The following is a 12,338-nucleotide window of genomic DNA, read 5'->3' as shown; positions in this document are numbered from 1 at the left end:
TTACCAATTACTGCTTGATTTATTGTCTTGTGCTTGTCCAGATCTAAGAAACCGATGGAGAAAATGCTACAAAGCAGACTGAACTTAAAAGTGTGTGGTGTCTAAAGCACTACTTTATGAATAGGAGAAGAATTTTGAGGAAATATTCTTCTACTATTTGAAAACTATTATCCAATTCAGCAAAGAAGCCTCTCATGTCATTGACAAATGAGTGAAATTCTGACACACACTTCATTGCTTCACTTTCATCTTACTCACTAAACAAGCAAAAATATCAACCATCATTCATGTAGGAACTATATCTGGAAAACTAATTGTAAAGCATTTACCTGAACACCACCAACTCTATGGTATATTAGCAAATGGTAAATGCTATAGAGAAAAACATGAATAGGGTTAAGAAAGGGATTAGAAGTACTGAGGCAGGGATAAAATTTTAAATTAAGAAAGAATCATTTGAGTAAATAATTGAAGTAGGTAAAAAAGTTGAGTCATGTTGTAGGATAAATGTCCCAGAAAAAGAAAATAATCAATGCAAAGGTCCTAAAGGTCTTACCTAGAGTGTCTGACAAACAGAAAGGAGGTCAGTGTGTTCAGTGCAAAATGAAGACAACAAGAGACTAGGAGAGATGAGACCACATGGGTAACACAGAACAAGTTAATAAAGAACCTTGTAGGCCAAACACTTCAATTTTCCTCTGAGAGAAATGGGGAATCTGGAGGATTCCTGGGGGATTCTAAAACAACGCACTTACATTTTACATTTGGCAGCTGGTTTTAAGAAAGGATTGAAGGTTACAAGAATGAAGCAGGGAGACAATCAGGAGGCTATTATAATAATCTAGCAAATGATAGTGAACTGGATTCAGACACTTAATACTAGAAATGCTCCTGAATTTTTTTATACCTGCTCTAGAAAATGCACTACTTGCTGATATAATATCTGTTGAAATCAGATTTAGAGTATTTAAATAGGAGAAAAGTGTATTAAATTCCACTGCTGGAATTAAAGACAGTTTTTACTCAAACAAAAGTATTTGGCTCAACTGTTTCAAATAGAAAATCTTATCTATAACATTAATCAAAAAGTCAGCTAAATTATCATACTTTCATGGTAATTAAACTAATTCTTGACAAGACATAGATTTATTGAACACTGCCTAAGTATATGAGTGTAAGAAGGATTACAAACACACATGGTAATTTGCTCTACCAAGGAAAGAACAAAAAAAGAACAAGAATAATAAGTATTAGGCATTTACCATGAATGGTACAAAAAATGGCAAAATACAACTCCAAATAAAGTAAAGCTTTCTAAACGAATTCTCTCTAAAAAGTATCATCTGATTTGTTACATTCACCAACTAAGAAGGTTAAAGCTCCTAAAAGAATCTCCTTCTATGTATGGCCCATTCAGTCATTGTAGGGTGTATTACTACCATGCCTTGAAACAAACAAAAATTCTCTAGTAAAAAGTAAAAAACAATAAATATGTTTCATATGGTAAGCTACAAACTGAAAATGGTCCTTCTTGTTACATAATAAAACTAAAAGAACCAAGAATTAGTGGGACAAAAAGTACCATTTCTAAAAATGGCTAATCAGTGTAGCCCATGTAGTTAGGTTTATATAAAATTGGATTATTTTAATAGTAAAGCTTTAATAAGAGTTTTTGGTCAGTAACTCTATAACAAAACTTTTTTTTCATAGTGGTTATTTACATTGGAATGGATTACTTAAGAAAGACTATAAAAATCTCACTTTTTTAAAGTATAATTTAAGGATTCTGGAAATTATATTTTATCTACTCCAAATAAGAAACTGGTCTAACAAAAACATTTCCCCTAATCTTTAAATGCTTATGAAAAATCACTCATCTGAAAATGAAGATAAGGCACAAACTAGGAGTATATATGCTACATACCATAAACAAAATATTAGTACCCTAGTTTTAAAGAATTTCTAAAAATCAATAAGCAAAACAAACATTAGTTTAAAATAAAATATCAACAGAAAATGGGCAAAACAGAGCAAATACTTTACAAAGGAACAGAAACAGCCAACACTGTGAAAAAAATGCGCAACCCATTAGTAATCAGGAAAATGCAAATCAAGACACTATATACCATTTTACATCTGTCAGTTTAGTAAACATTAAAAAGTCAGACAATAAAATATGGGGCATCAAGCATTCATACCCTTACAGGAGCATAAACTGGTGCAACCATTTTAATAAATAATTCACCATTGTCTAGGAAAGTTACAAGAAGGTATACAAGACAGTATCTGTGCAGCATTGTTTAGTATTTGTAACAATAAAATAACAAACACCAGAATCTAATTATCCATCAACACAATAAATACAGTATATTCACACATTAGAATACCATGCAGAAATAAAAATAATACCTCAATTTACACACTTTTAAAAATAAAAAGTAATCAAGAGAAAACATAAAAGTGAATCATCTGCAGTTATATCAATCAACAAGGATGAATCTTGTGATGCTGAGGGAGGAGGGAAGCAAACTGTTTATGATTTCTTTATACAAATGTAATAGATAGTTTTCTCACAGCATGGTTCCCAAACATAAGCAAGCTACTTCAACTGATTTCAGCTGAAAACAGCGAACTGTTCCACATTATAAAATATCCTTGGCTGTGCTGGATTTATAGCAAGATAGTATACTACAGTACTTTGTGGATGATTTAAAGTACTCCCAATGTTATTTTGAAATGATGTGATTTTTCACTTTTAATGAGATTAGAGTCTCTTGGAAAAGGACTCTTTAGCTAAACTAAGGAAATTTGTGAGTTTACTAATTTTTTTCAGCTATTCAGAATGGTACTCATGGTTTCAGATTTTAGTTTATATATTACTTCAATCAGAACCAACTAATATTGTTGTAAGAATTTTACCATTTTTGCTAACTGTGATATTTCTTTTTCTTTCTTAAGGGGAAACTCATAATTAAGTGTCAAGGTCAAGTTTTCTGAATGTGTCTATATCCTATGTATATCATGTGTGTGCTATATAGTGTTTGTGAATTTTTTTTCCTTACAGTGAGTTTTCTAAAGCATTGTCTTGTCCAATCTTCCTTATAATTTACATACAAGAGGGGCCTCAAGTTAGAGGTGCAACTGTGACAAGAGAAAAAAGAAAAGCAAACAAGCATAATTTAGAAACGAAAAAAACTCGGGAGAGACAAGTCCCCACTTTCCTAAGAGTTGTAGCTCTCTAATGTCCTTACAAAAGCCTCTGGTTCATTTAAAATTTCTTTTTTTTTTTTTTTTATTATTTCCTTTCTCTTTTCTTCCTCCCTTTCTTTCCTTCCCTTTCTTTCTTGGTCCATTTTATTTTTTGGCTGTGCTGCGCGGCTTGCAGAATCTTAAGTTTCCCAATGAGGGACTGAACCTGTGCCCTCAGCAGTGAAAGTGTGGAGTCCTAACCACAGGACTGCCAGGGAATTCACATCTGGTTCATTTTGGATTGGGTTGGACAAACTAAATTACAATAACTTTAATTCTTTTCAGTAACAACAAGACTTAGTTCAGTTGATCAGTCGTGTCTGACTCTTTGCAACCCCATGGACTGCAGCATGCCAGGCTTTCCTGTCCACACCAAATCCCTGAGCTTGCTCAAACTCATGTCTGTCGAGTCGGTGATGCCATCCAACCATCTCATCCTCTGTCATCCCCTTTTCCGCCTGCCTTCAATCTCTCCTAGCATCAGGGTCTTTTCCAAAGAGTCAGTTCTTTGCATCAGATGGCCAGAGTATTGGAGTTTCAGCCTCAGCATCAGCCCTTCCAATGAATATTCAGCACTGATGTCCTTTAGGATTGACTCTGATCTCCTTGGAGTCCAAAGGACTCTCATGAGTCTTCTCCAGGACCACAGTTCAAAAGCATCAATTCTCTGGGGTTCAGCTTTCCTTATAGTCCAACTCTCACATCCATACAAGACTATTGGAAAAACCATAGCTTTGACTAGATGGACCTTTGTTGGCAAAGTAATGTCTCTGCTTTTTAATATGCTGTCTAGGTTGGTCATAGCTTTTCTTTCAAGGAGCAAACGTCGTTTAATTTCATGGCTGCGGTCACTATCTGCAGTGATTTTGGAGCCCCCCCCCCCCCAAAATAAAGTCTGTCACTGTTTCCATTGTTTCCCTATTTGCCATGAAGTGATGGGACCGGATGCCACGATCCTTGTTTTCTAAAGATTGAATTTTAAGCCAGCTTTTTAACTCTCCTCTTGCACTTTCATCAAGAGGCTCTGTAGCTCCTCTTTGTTTTCTGCCATAAGGGTGGTATCATCTGCATGTCTGAGGTTATTGATCTTTCTCCTGGCAATCTTGATTCCAGCTTGTGCTTCATCCAGCCCAGCATTTCTCATGATGTACTCTGCATATTGTCAGGGTGACAATACATAGCCTTGATGTACTCCTTTTCCAATTTGGAACCAGTCAGTTGTTGCATGTTCAGTTCTAACTGTTGCTTCTTGACCTGCATACAAATTTCTTGGGAGGCAGGTAAGGTGGTCTGGTATTTCCATCTCTTTAACAACATTCCACAGTTTGTTGTGATCCACACAGTCAAAGGCTTTCGGCATAGTCAATAAAGCAGAAGTAGATGGTTTTCTCCAACTCTCTTGCTTTTTCAATGTTCCAGCGGATGTCAGCAATTTGATCTCGGGTTCCTCTGCCTTTTCTAAATCCAGCTTGAACATCTGAAGTTCTCGGTTCATGTTCTGTTGAACCCTGGCTTGGAGAATTTTGAGCATTACTTTGCTAGCATGTGAGATGAGTGCAGTTGTGCGGTAGTTTGAACATTCTTTGGCATTGCCTTTCTTTGGGATCGGAATGAAAACTGACCTTTTCCAGTCCTGTGGCCACTGCTGAGTATTCCAAATTTGCTGGCATATTGAGTGCAGCACTTTCACAGCATCATCTTTTAGGATTTGAAATAGCTCAACTGGAATTCCATCGCCTCCACTAGCTCTGTTTGTAGTGATGCTTCCTAAGGCCCACTTGACTTCACATTCCTGGATGTTTGGCTCTAGGCAAGTAACCCCACCATCGTGGTTATCTGGGTTATGGAGATCTTTTTTGTATAGTTCTCCATACTCTTGCCACCTCTTCTTAACATCTTCTGCTTCTCTTAGGTTCATACCATTTCTGTTCTTTATTGTGCCCATCTTTGCATGAAATATTCCCTTGGTATCTCTAGTTTTCTTGAAGACATCTCTAGTCTTTTCCATTCTATTGTTTTCCTCTATTTTTTTGTATTGATCACTGAGAAAGGCTTTCTTATCTCTCCTTGGTATTCTTTGGAACTCTGCATTCAGATGGGTGTATCTTTCCTTTTCTCCTTTGCCTTTAGCGTCTTTCTTTTCTCAACTATTTGTAAGGCTCCTCAGACAACTATTTTGCCTTTCTGCACTCCTTTTTCTTGGGGATGGTCTTGATTACTGCGTCCTGCACAATGTAACGAACCTCTGTTCATAGTTCTTCAGGCAGTCTATCAGATCTAACCTCTTGAATCTGTTTGTCACTTCCAGTGTATAATCATAAGAGATCTGATTTAGTCGTTTTCTCTACCTTCTTCAATTTAAGTCTGAATTTGGCAATAAGGAATTCATGATCTGAGCCACAGTCAGCTCCTGGGCTTGTTTTTGCTGACTGTATAGAGCTTCTCCATCTTTGGCTGCAAAGAATATAATCAATCTGATTTCGGTGTTGACCATCTGGTGTTGACCAAAGAGTGAGATATAAATTTTATAATTAAATGTAACTTATTTTTCTTACCCCTTAATTAGATGTCTCATAATTATACATGTATGTGTTTATATTTCTACACTCCCCATCTCTACCCTCAGAAGAATTTTAGGTGACTTGCTTTCCACATAATTAAATTATAAAATAGCTGATGTATACAAAAGAATATACACATTCATATGTAGGTTACAGAACATAATGAAATGAAAACTTGTGTATCTTCTACTCAGCTTAAGAATTAGAGCATTACTAAACCTTTCGAAGTTCCCATGTGAACCTTTGCTGATTACATCCCCCTTTCTTTTCCCCCGGAAGTAACACTAACCTTAATTATGTTTATCGTTCTCTTAGTTTTCTTTCTTGTTTGGGGTTGCCATGCCCTTCTCCAGGGGATCTTCCCGACCCAGGCATCAAACCTGGGTCTCCCGCATTGCAGGCAGATTCTTTACCATCTGAGTCACCAGGGAAGCCCGTTAATTATACACATATGCCTAAATGTTATTATGCTTAGTGTGGCATATTTTTGAGAGGTAATGTGAGGGGACTAAATGCATAGATTCTAGTACCGGGCAAATCTGCCACTTATTAACCGTGTAACTGGGACAAATTGTTTAACTTTTCAGTGCCTGTTTCCTTATCCAAGAAACACAGATTAAAAATAGAATCTACGTGATAGGGCTACTATGAGAATGCAATGAATCATTATATGCAAACTGCATGGTGTACAATACACACGGCGCCCAGTACACAGGCGGTATTTCCTGAGTGCTCACCGTTGTTAGCATTAACACCCAGAACCAGAACTACACAGTAAGCTCACACTGTGTATGCTGCTGCTGCTAAGTCGCTTCAGTCGTGTCCAACTCTTTGTGACCCCATAGACGGCAGCCCACCAGGCTCCTCTGTCCCTGGGATTCTCCAGGCCAGAATACTGGAGTGGGTAGCTGTTCCCTTCTCCAGGGGATTTTTCCAACCCAGGGATTGAACCCAGGTCTCCCACATTGCAGGCAGATTCTTTAACAGCTGAGCTACAAGGGAAGCCCAAGAATACTGGAGTGGGTAGCCTATCCCTTCTCCAGCAGATCTTCCTGACCCAGGAATCAAACCAGGGTCTCCTGAATTGCAAGCAGATTCTTTACCAACTGAGCTATCAGGGACAAGAAAAAAATGTTCTGACTGTATACCTGCTAACAATAATCTTAATAATTTGTTCCATCACTAAAAAATCTAAGCTAAAAATGCCATATATCAAGTGATCATTTAAAGTATAACATTATATTGCTCAGTGGTAAAGTTGGCTTAAAACTCAACATTCAGAAAACTAAGATCATGGCATCATGTCCCATCACCTCATGGCAAACAGATGAAAATAGTGAGAGACTATTTTTTTGGGCTCCAAAATCACTGCAGATAGTGATTGCAGCCACGAAATTAAAATATGCTTGCTCATTGGAAGAAAAGCTATGACCAACCTAGACAGCATATTAAAAAGCAGAGACATTATTTTGCCAACCAAAGTCCGTCCAGTCAAAGTTATTGTTTTTCCAGTAGTCATGTATGGATGTGAGATTTGGACTATAAAGAAAACTGAGTGCCGAAGAATTGATGCTTTTGAACTGTGGTGTTGAAGAAGACTCTCGAGAGTCTCTTGGACTGCAAGGAGATCCAACCAGTCAATCCTCAAGGAAATCAGTCCTGAATATTCATTGGAAGGACTGATGCTGAAGCTGAAACTCCAATACTTTGGCCACCTGATGGGAAGAACTGACTCATTTGAAAAGACCCTGATGCTGGGAAAGATTGAAGGCAGGAGGAGAAGGGGACGACAGAGGATGAGATGGTTGGATGGCATCACCGACTCGATGGACATGAGTTTGAGTAAGCTCTGGGAGTTGGTGATGGACAGGGAAGCCTGACTTGCTGCAGTCCATGGGGTTGCAAAGAGCCAGACACAACTGAGTGACTGAACTGAAGAGTGGAAAAGAATTCGCCTGCCAATGGCAGGAGATACAGGTTCAATTCTTGAGTCAGGAAGATCCCCTGGAGAAGGAAATGGTAACCCCACTCCATATTCTTGCCTGGGAAATCCCATGCACAGGGCAGCCTGGCAGGCTACAATCCATGGGGTCACAAAAGAGTCAGACAAGACTTAGCAACTAAACAACTACAACACTATACTCCAGACAAAGTATTTTGTTTTTGCATTTTCTTTCCTTGATTTCTACTTTTTCTTATGATGTGGAACTTGCTTTCAAGATTCAGAGTGATGGAAAAAACCCTTTTATTTGATCAAGTGAAAAAATGTAAGGAATCCTAGACTCTTAGCATGGCCAAAAGACTTAAGAGGTAGGTCATCTAGTCAATCCCCTAACTCAATCAATGAATCCTAAGAATTTTGGATTTCATTAAATATTGGTCTAATTGGCATAATGTGCCTAACAGGAAATAATTTATAACTAATTAAGTTGTATCACTAGCTTATTGTTCCACTTAGGCCCTGAGCCAGACGAAAAGTAACAAAGTACAGCTTCATCACCAACAGTGAAGGAAATAGGTCCAATACTTAACCTACAGGACTAATAAAGCTCAAGGTCAGTTTTGTGAGAAAGTTATGTTACAAACAGATCCACGGCAAAAGAGAGAGAACGAAGAGTTGGTTTGTTTGCTTTTTAAATCTAGTTCTAAAAGGAAACATTTATTCAGCTTCTGTATAATCTTAGGTATCAGTACATTTGAAATTTGTCTGTATTTCACCTTGCCTTTATTAGTAAGTTTCATTTCTTAGGGTATCCTGAATACTATATTGCCTTATTTCAGAAAACCCTGCCATCTATGACAGTTTTTTTCTTTTTTTTTAAATTAATTTTTATTCAAGTATAGTTGCTTGACGATGTTGTGTTAGTTTCCGCTGTACAGCAAAGTGGATCAGCCACATATAAGTATATATAGATATACCCCCTCTTTTTTGGATTTCCTTCCCATTTAGGTCACCAGAGAACATTGGGTAGAGTTCCCTGTGCAACACAGTCGATTCTCATTAGCTATATATTTTACACATAGTAGTGTGTATACGCCAATTTCAATCTTCCGGCTCATCCTACCACCACCACCACCACGTATGGTATCATATGTTTGTTCTCTATGTCTGTGTCTCTATTTCTGCTTTGCAGATAAGTTCATCTACATCATTTTTCTAGATTACACATATACAGTAACTGCTTTTCTACAGCATTTTCAAAAAAAAATTTAATAATAGAGTTTCAACAGCTAAAACTAAAAATTATTTTATCAGCTGTCAGACCAAAAGTTTAAAAAACAACAACGAATCAGGTTGCCTGAAAGGCTGGTATCTGAGAAGAGATGACTGCCACAGTTTGAGTGTTGACGCTTAGCAGCCACTACTCCTCAGCCCTGATTCAAACCACATGTTCTCCACCAGGGCAGCATGGACCCCCACAGGCTCTTCAGATTTAGCAATGCCCTAAGATTATGTTCAAATCTGAATGCTCATGTGTCTGTGCATTTTCTGAGGCCAGATTCTTCAACTTCCTTTGGAATCTCAAAGGATTCTGTAACTATTAATCCTAAAAACTTAGAAACACTTATTTAAATAGTACTCTATGATCCTTATCTAGTATCTGACTTTGAGATTTCTGCCTTACTAATTTTCATCTTATCCACAAAATTCTTTTGTTTTGATACATGGCTTCTTTATTCACTCCTTAAAAATAATGGAAAACTAGAGCTTCAAAAAATAAGGAAAGACTCTGTCTACTTAAAATTTCAGTCAAAAGTGGTTTCAAAAGCTGAACCTATATATATTTAAGAAAGATTAAAAAAAAAAGTTATCTCTTCTGAGAGTTTTTTTCAGTTACACAACCAATTTTATCTTTTAGTTTATCACTTGCCTTTCAACTGAGAAAACAATTGGTGAACTGAATTGGTGATTCAGCTATTCTCAACTTTATCTTTTAAGGTATGTTGAGACTTAACAGATAAACTATGTATGACCATCATCCCTAATCCCGCAACACATATATACAGAGACTGACTTCCTAAGATGCTGTTCCTTCAAGAATTAAACCTTTACTTATAGAACAAAATGGTTTTTCTCTGATATAGCAAGGACTGATTTAGCAAGGAACATCTTGATGAAAAAGGGCAGAACTGCTGAGAATGCTAGCCTACTTTTTAACTGACTTTCCTCCTCTAAGCATCTGTCAAGTGTGGGATGAGAAAAAGGTGCTGCAATCTGGAGAGGCAGACTAGAATAAAAATATATTTGGTTCCAAGAATTTAAAAAAGAGAGACAGAAATGGCACTGGAAAAATGATGGAAATAAGAAGGTTAAAAACAGTTCTGCTCTCCTTTTCTGACAAATAACTACAAATTATCTACACACATCATCTCTTCAGCTCTTTAACTTTCTCCAATCTGACTCCTTCCTTCCCCTCACAACCCTCTCCCTTTATCTAAGCCATCAGCAAGACTTGTAAATGTATCTTAAATCTGTCCACTGCTCTCCAACTCTACCATAAAGGACCATGGTCCAAGATTACTACATCTCCTACCTGAACTAGTATAAGCCATCGACTAGTATTTATTTCAATTTCCTCTGCTGTCCCCCTCTGATCAACTGTGAACAAAGCATTCAGTGTAATCTTTAAAAATGGATCAGGGCACTGAATAATAGTTCCATGGCTTCCCGATGCATCTTCAAGTTAAACCCAAACTCTCAGCATTCAGAGAGTCAATATGGCATAATAACTGACACTGCTTGAGAAGTGCTTCGAACAGTGGCCGGCATGTCACAAAGGCAGAGCAGATACTAACATGTTATGGTACAGCCCCTGCCTGCCTCTCCCACCTCAAAGTGACACTCTCCTCAACTAACCAGTATTCTCTTTCAGTTAACTGCAAGCTCTTTCCCACTCTGGGCCTGCTATTTCCCTCTGTCTAAAATGCTTCTCTCTCAAAAACTTCAACAATGCCTGTCTTCCATTCACACTTCAAGTCTCAACCTAAATGTTACCTTCATTCATGAGGCTTTCTTTTCCTCTCTAAATACCATCCTCTATAATTCTTTTTAAAAAATATCTCAGTATAGTTTATTTTTTAATTTTTATTTATTTGGCTGTGTCAGGTCTTAGATGAAGCACGGGGGATCTTTAGTTGTGGTGTACAGGATCTTCTAGTTGTGGCATGTGAACTCTTCAGTCATGGCATGTGGAATCTATTTCTCCAACCGGGGATCACCCCCTGCATTGGGAGCTTGGAATCTTAGCCCCTGGGCCACCAGGGAGTCCCTGTAATTCTTCACTGTTACTGCTCTTTTCCTTTTCCTTCAGTGCTTTCTATTTTTAAACTGTCTTTCTTCCTTTCTTTTTCTCGCTGTGCCCTGTGTGGCTTGTAAGGATCTTAGTTCCTCAACAAGGGTCGAACCCATGCCCCCTACAGTGGAAGTGTGGAGTCCTAACCACTGGACCACGAGGGAATTTCCTTTAATCACTTTTTTTTGTTTATCGGTTAAACTTTCTTGAACGTCATCAGATGACTAAATATCCATCCAATAAATTCTCTAACTTGCTTAATGTAGGAAGCACTGGGCTCTGTTCTTTATATTTAAAATAATCTTAACTAATGTAGGTATTAATCTCTTCTCACCAAGAAGCTAAAAAACCGGTCACTAATATAAATGTGTCACAGTCTGTGCTATGATTCAGTATATCTACATACTTCCCTTAATTGTTAAATACAACCCTGTGCCCAACAAAGTATTGTGCTAAGTGCTGCATGAAGAGGAGCCAGGATGACAAAATAAGGATTATTTCTTCCATTAAGATCTTGAATGATATAAGCACAGGATGAGAGAGACAAAAAACAAAACAAAACAGGGCATTTCGTAGAGGATGGGGTAGGATAGAGTCATGGTATGTATGTAAAAATGTATATTTCATCAAAGCTAAGATGCCATCAACTGATGGCAAGATATATCATTATTTTATGTTCCAAAACAGAAATGCTGCCAAAATTGTTAATAATTGTTCATTAACTGTGAAATATCAAAAGTAACAAGCACCCCGATATGACAGATACAGCCCAATTCAAGAATGAAGAAAAAGAAAGAGGAGAAGGGAGAAGAAAAGAAGGAAAAGAAAAAGGAGGAAGAGAAGGGGGAAAAAAAGAAAATGACTATTCTATGATTAACACAAAATCAATCTTTTTGAGACTTCCTCAAAACACCTCACTAATATGGAATATCAGTTCTTTACTAAAGTTTGCTATCAGGAAAGGGAGAAAAATCAGTCACTGAAAGGAGTGGTCACACAGCAACACTTTCTTCTGTGATTGCTTCATTTCCATTTGCCTTGTATATCTTCACTTATCCCTTTTCTTTTTCTTTTTTTAAAATGCAACTACTTTTATTTTTTTAGAGATATTTATTTCCTTATTTGGCTGCCTCAGGTCTTAGCTGCAGTATGCAGGATCTTTGTTGTGTTATTATTAATGGACCACTTCTTTTTAAAAGCTAAGTGCAATATAAGAATGCCCACTCTTTAACAC

General features: G+C 37.3%; 1 protein-coding gene across 11 annotated transcripts in view; it reads right to left on the bottom strand.

Annotated features, from left to right (window-relative positions):
• The window catches only part of NUMB (NUMB endocytic adaptor protein), a 157,077-nt gene that overhangs the window by 65,349 nt on the left and 79,390 nt on the right, over nt 1–12,338 (bottom strand). The gene's annotated exons all lie outside the window — the stretch shown is intronic.

This window comes from Dama dama, chromosome 12 (genome assembly GCF_033118175.1).
Source record: "Dama dama isolate Ldn47 chromosome 12, ASM3311817v1, whole genome shotgun sequence".
Lineage (NCBI taxonomy): Eukaryota > Metazoa > Chordata > Mammalia > Artiodactyla > Cervidae > Dama > Dama dama.
Note: the sequence above shows the minus strand (reverse complement) of the source record. Positions and strands in the feature narration are given on the sequence as shown.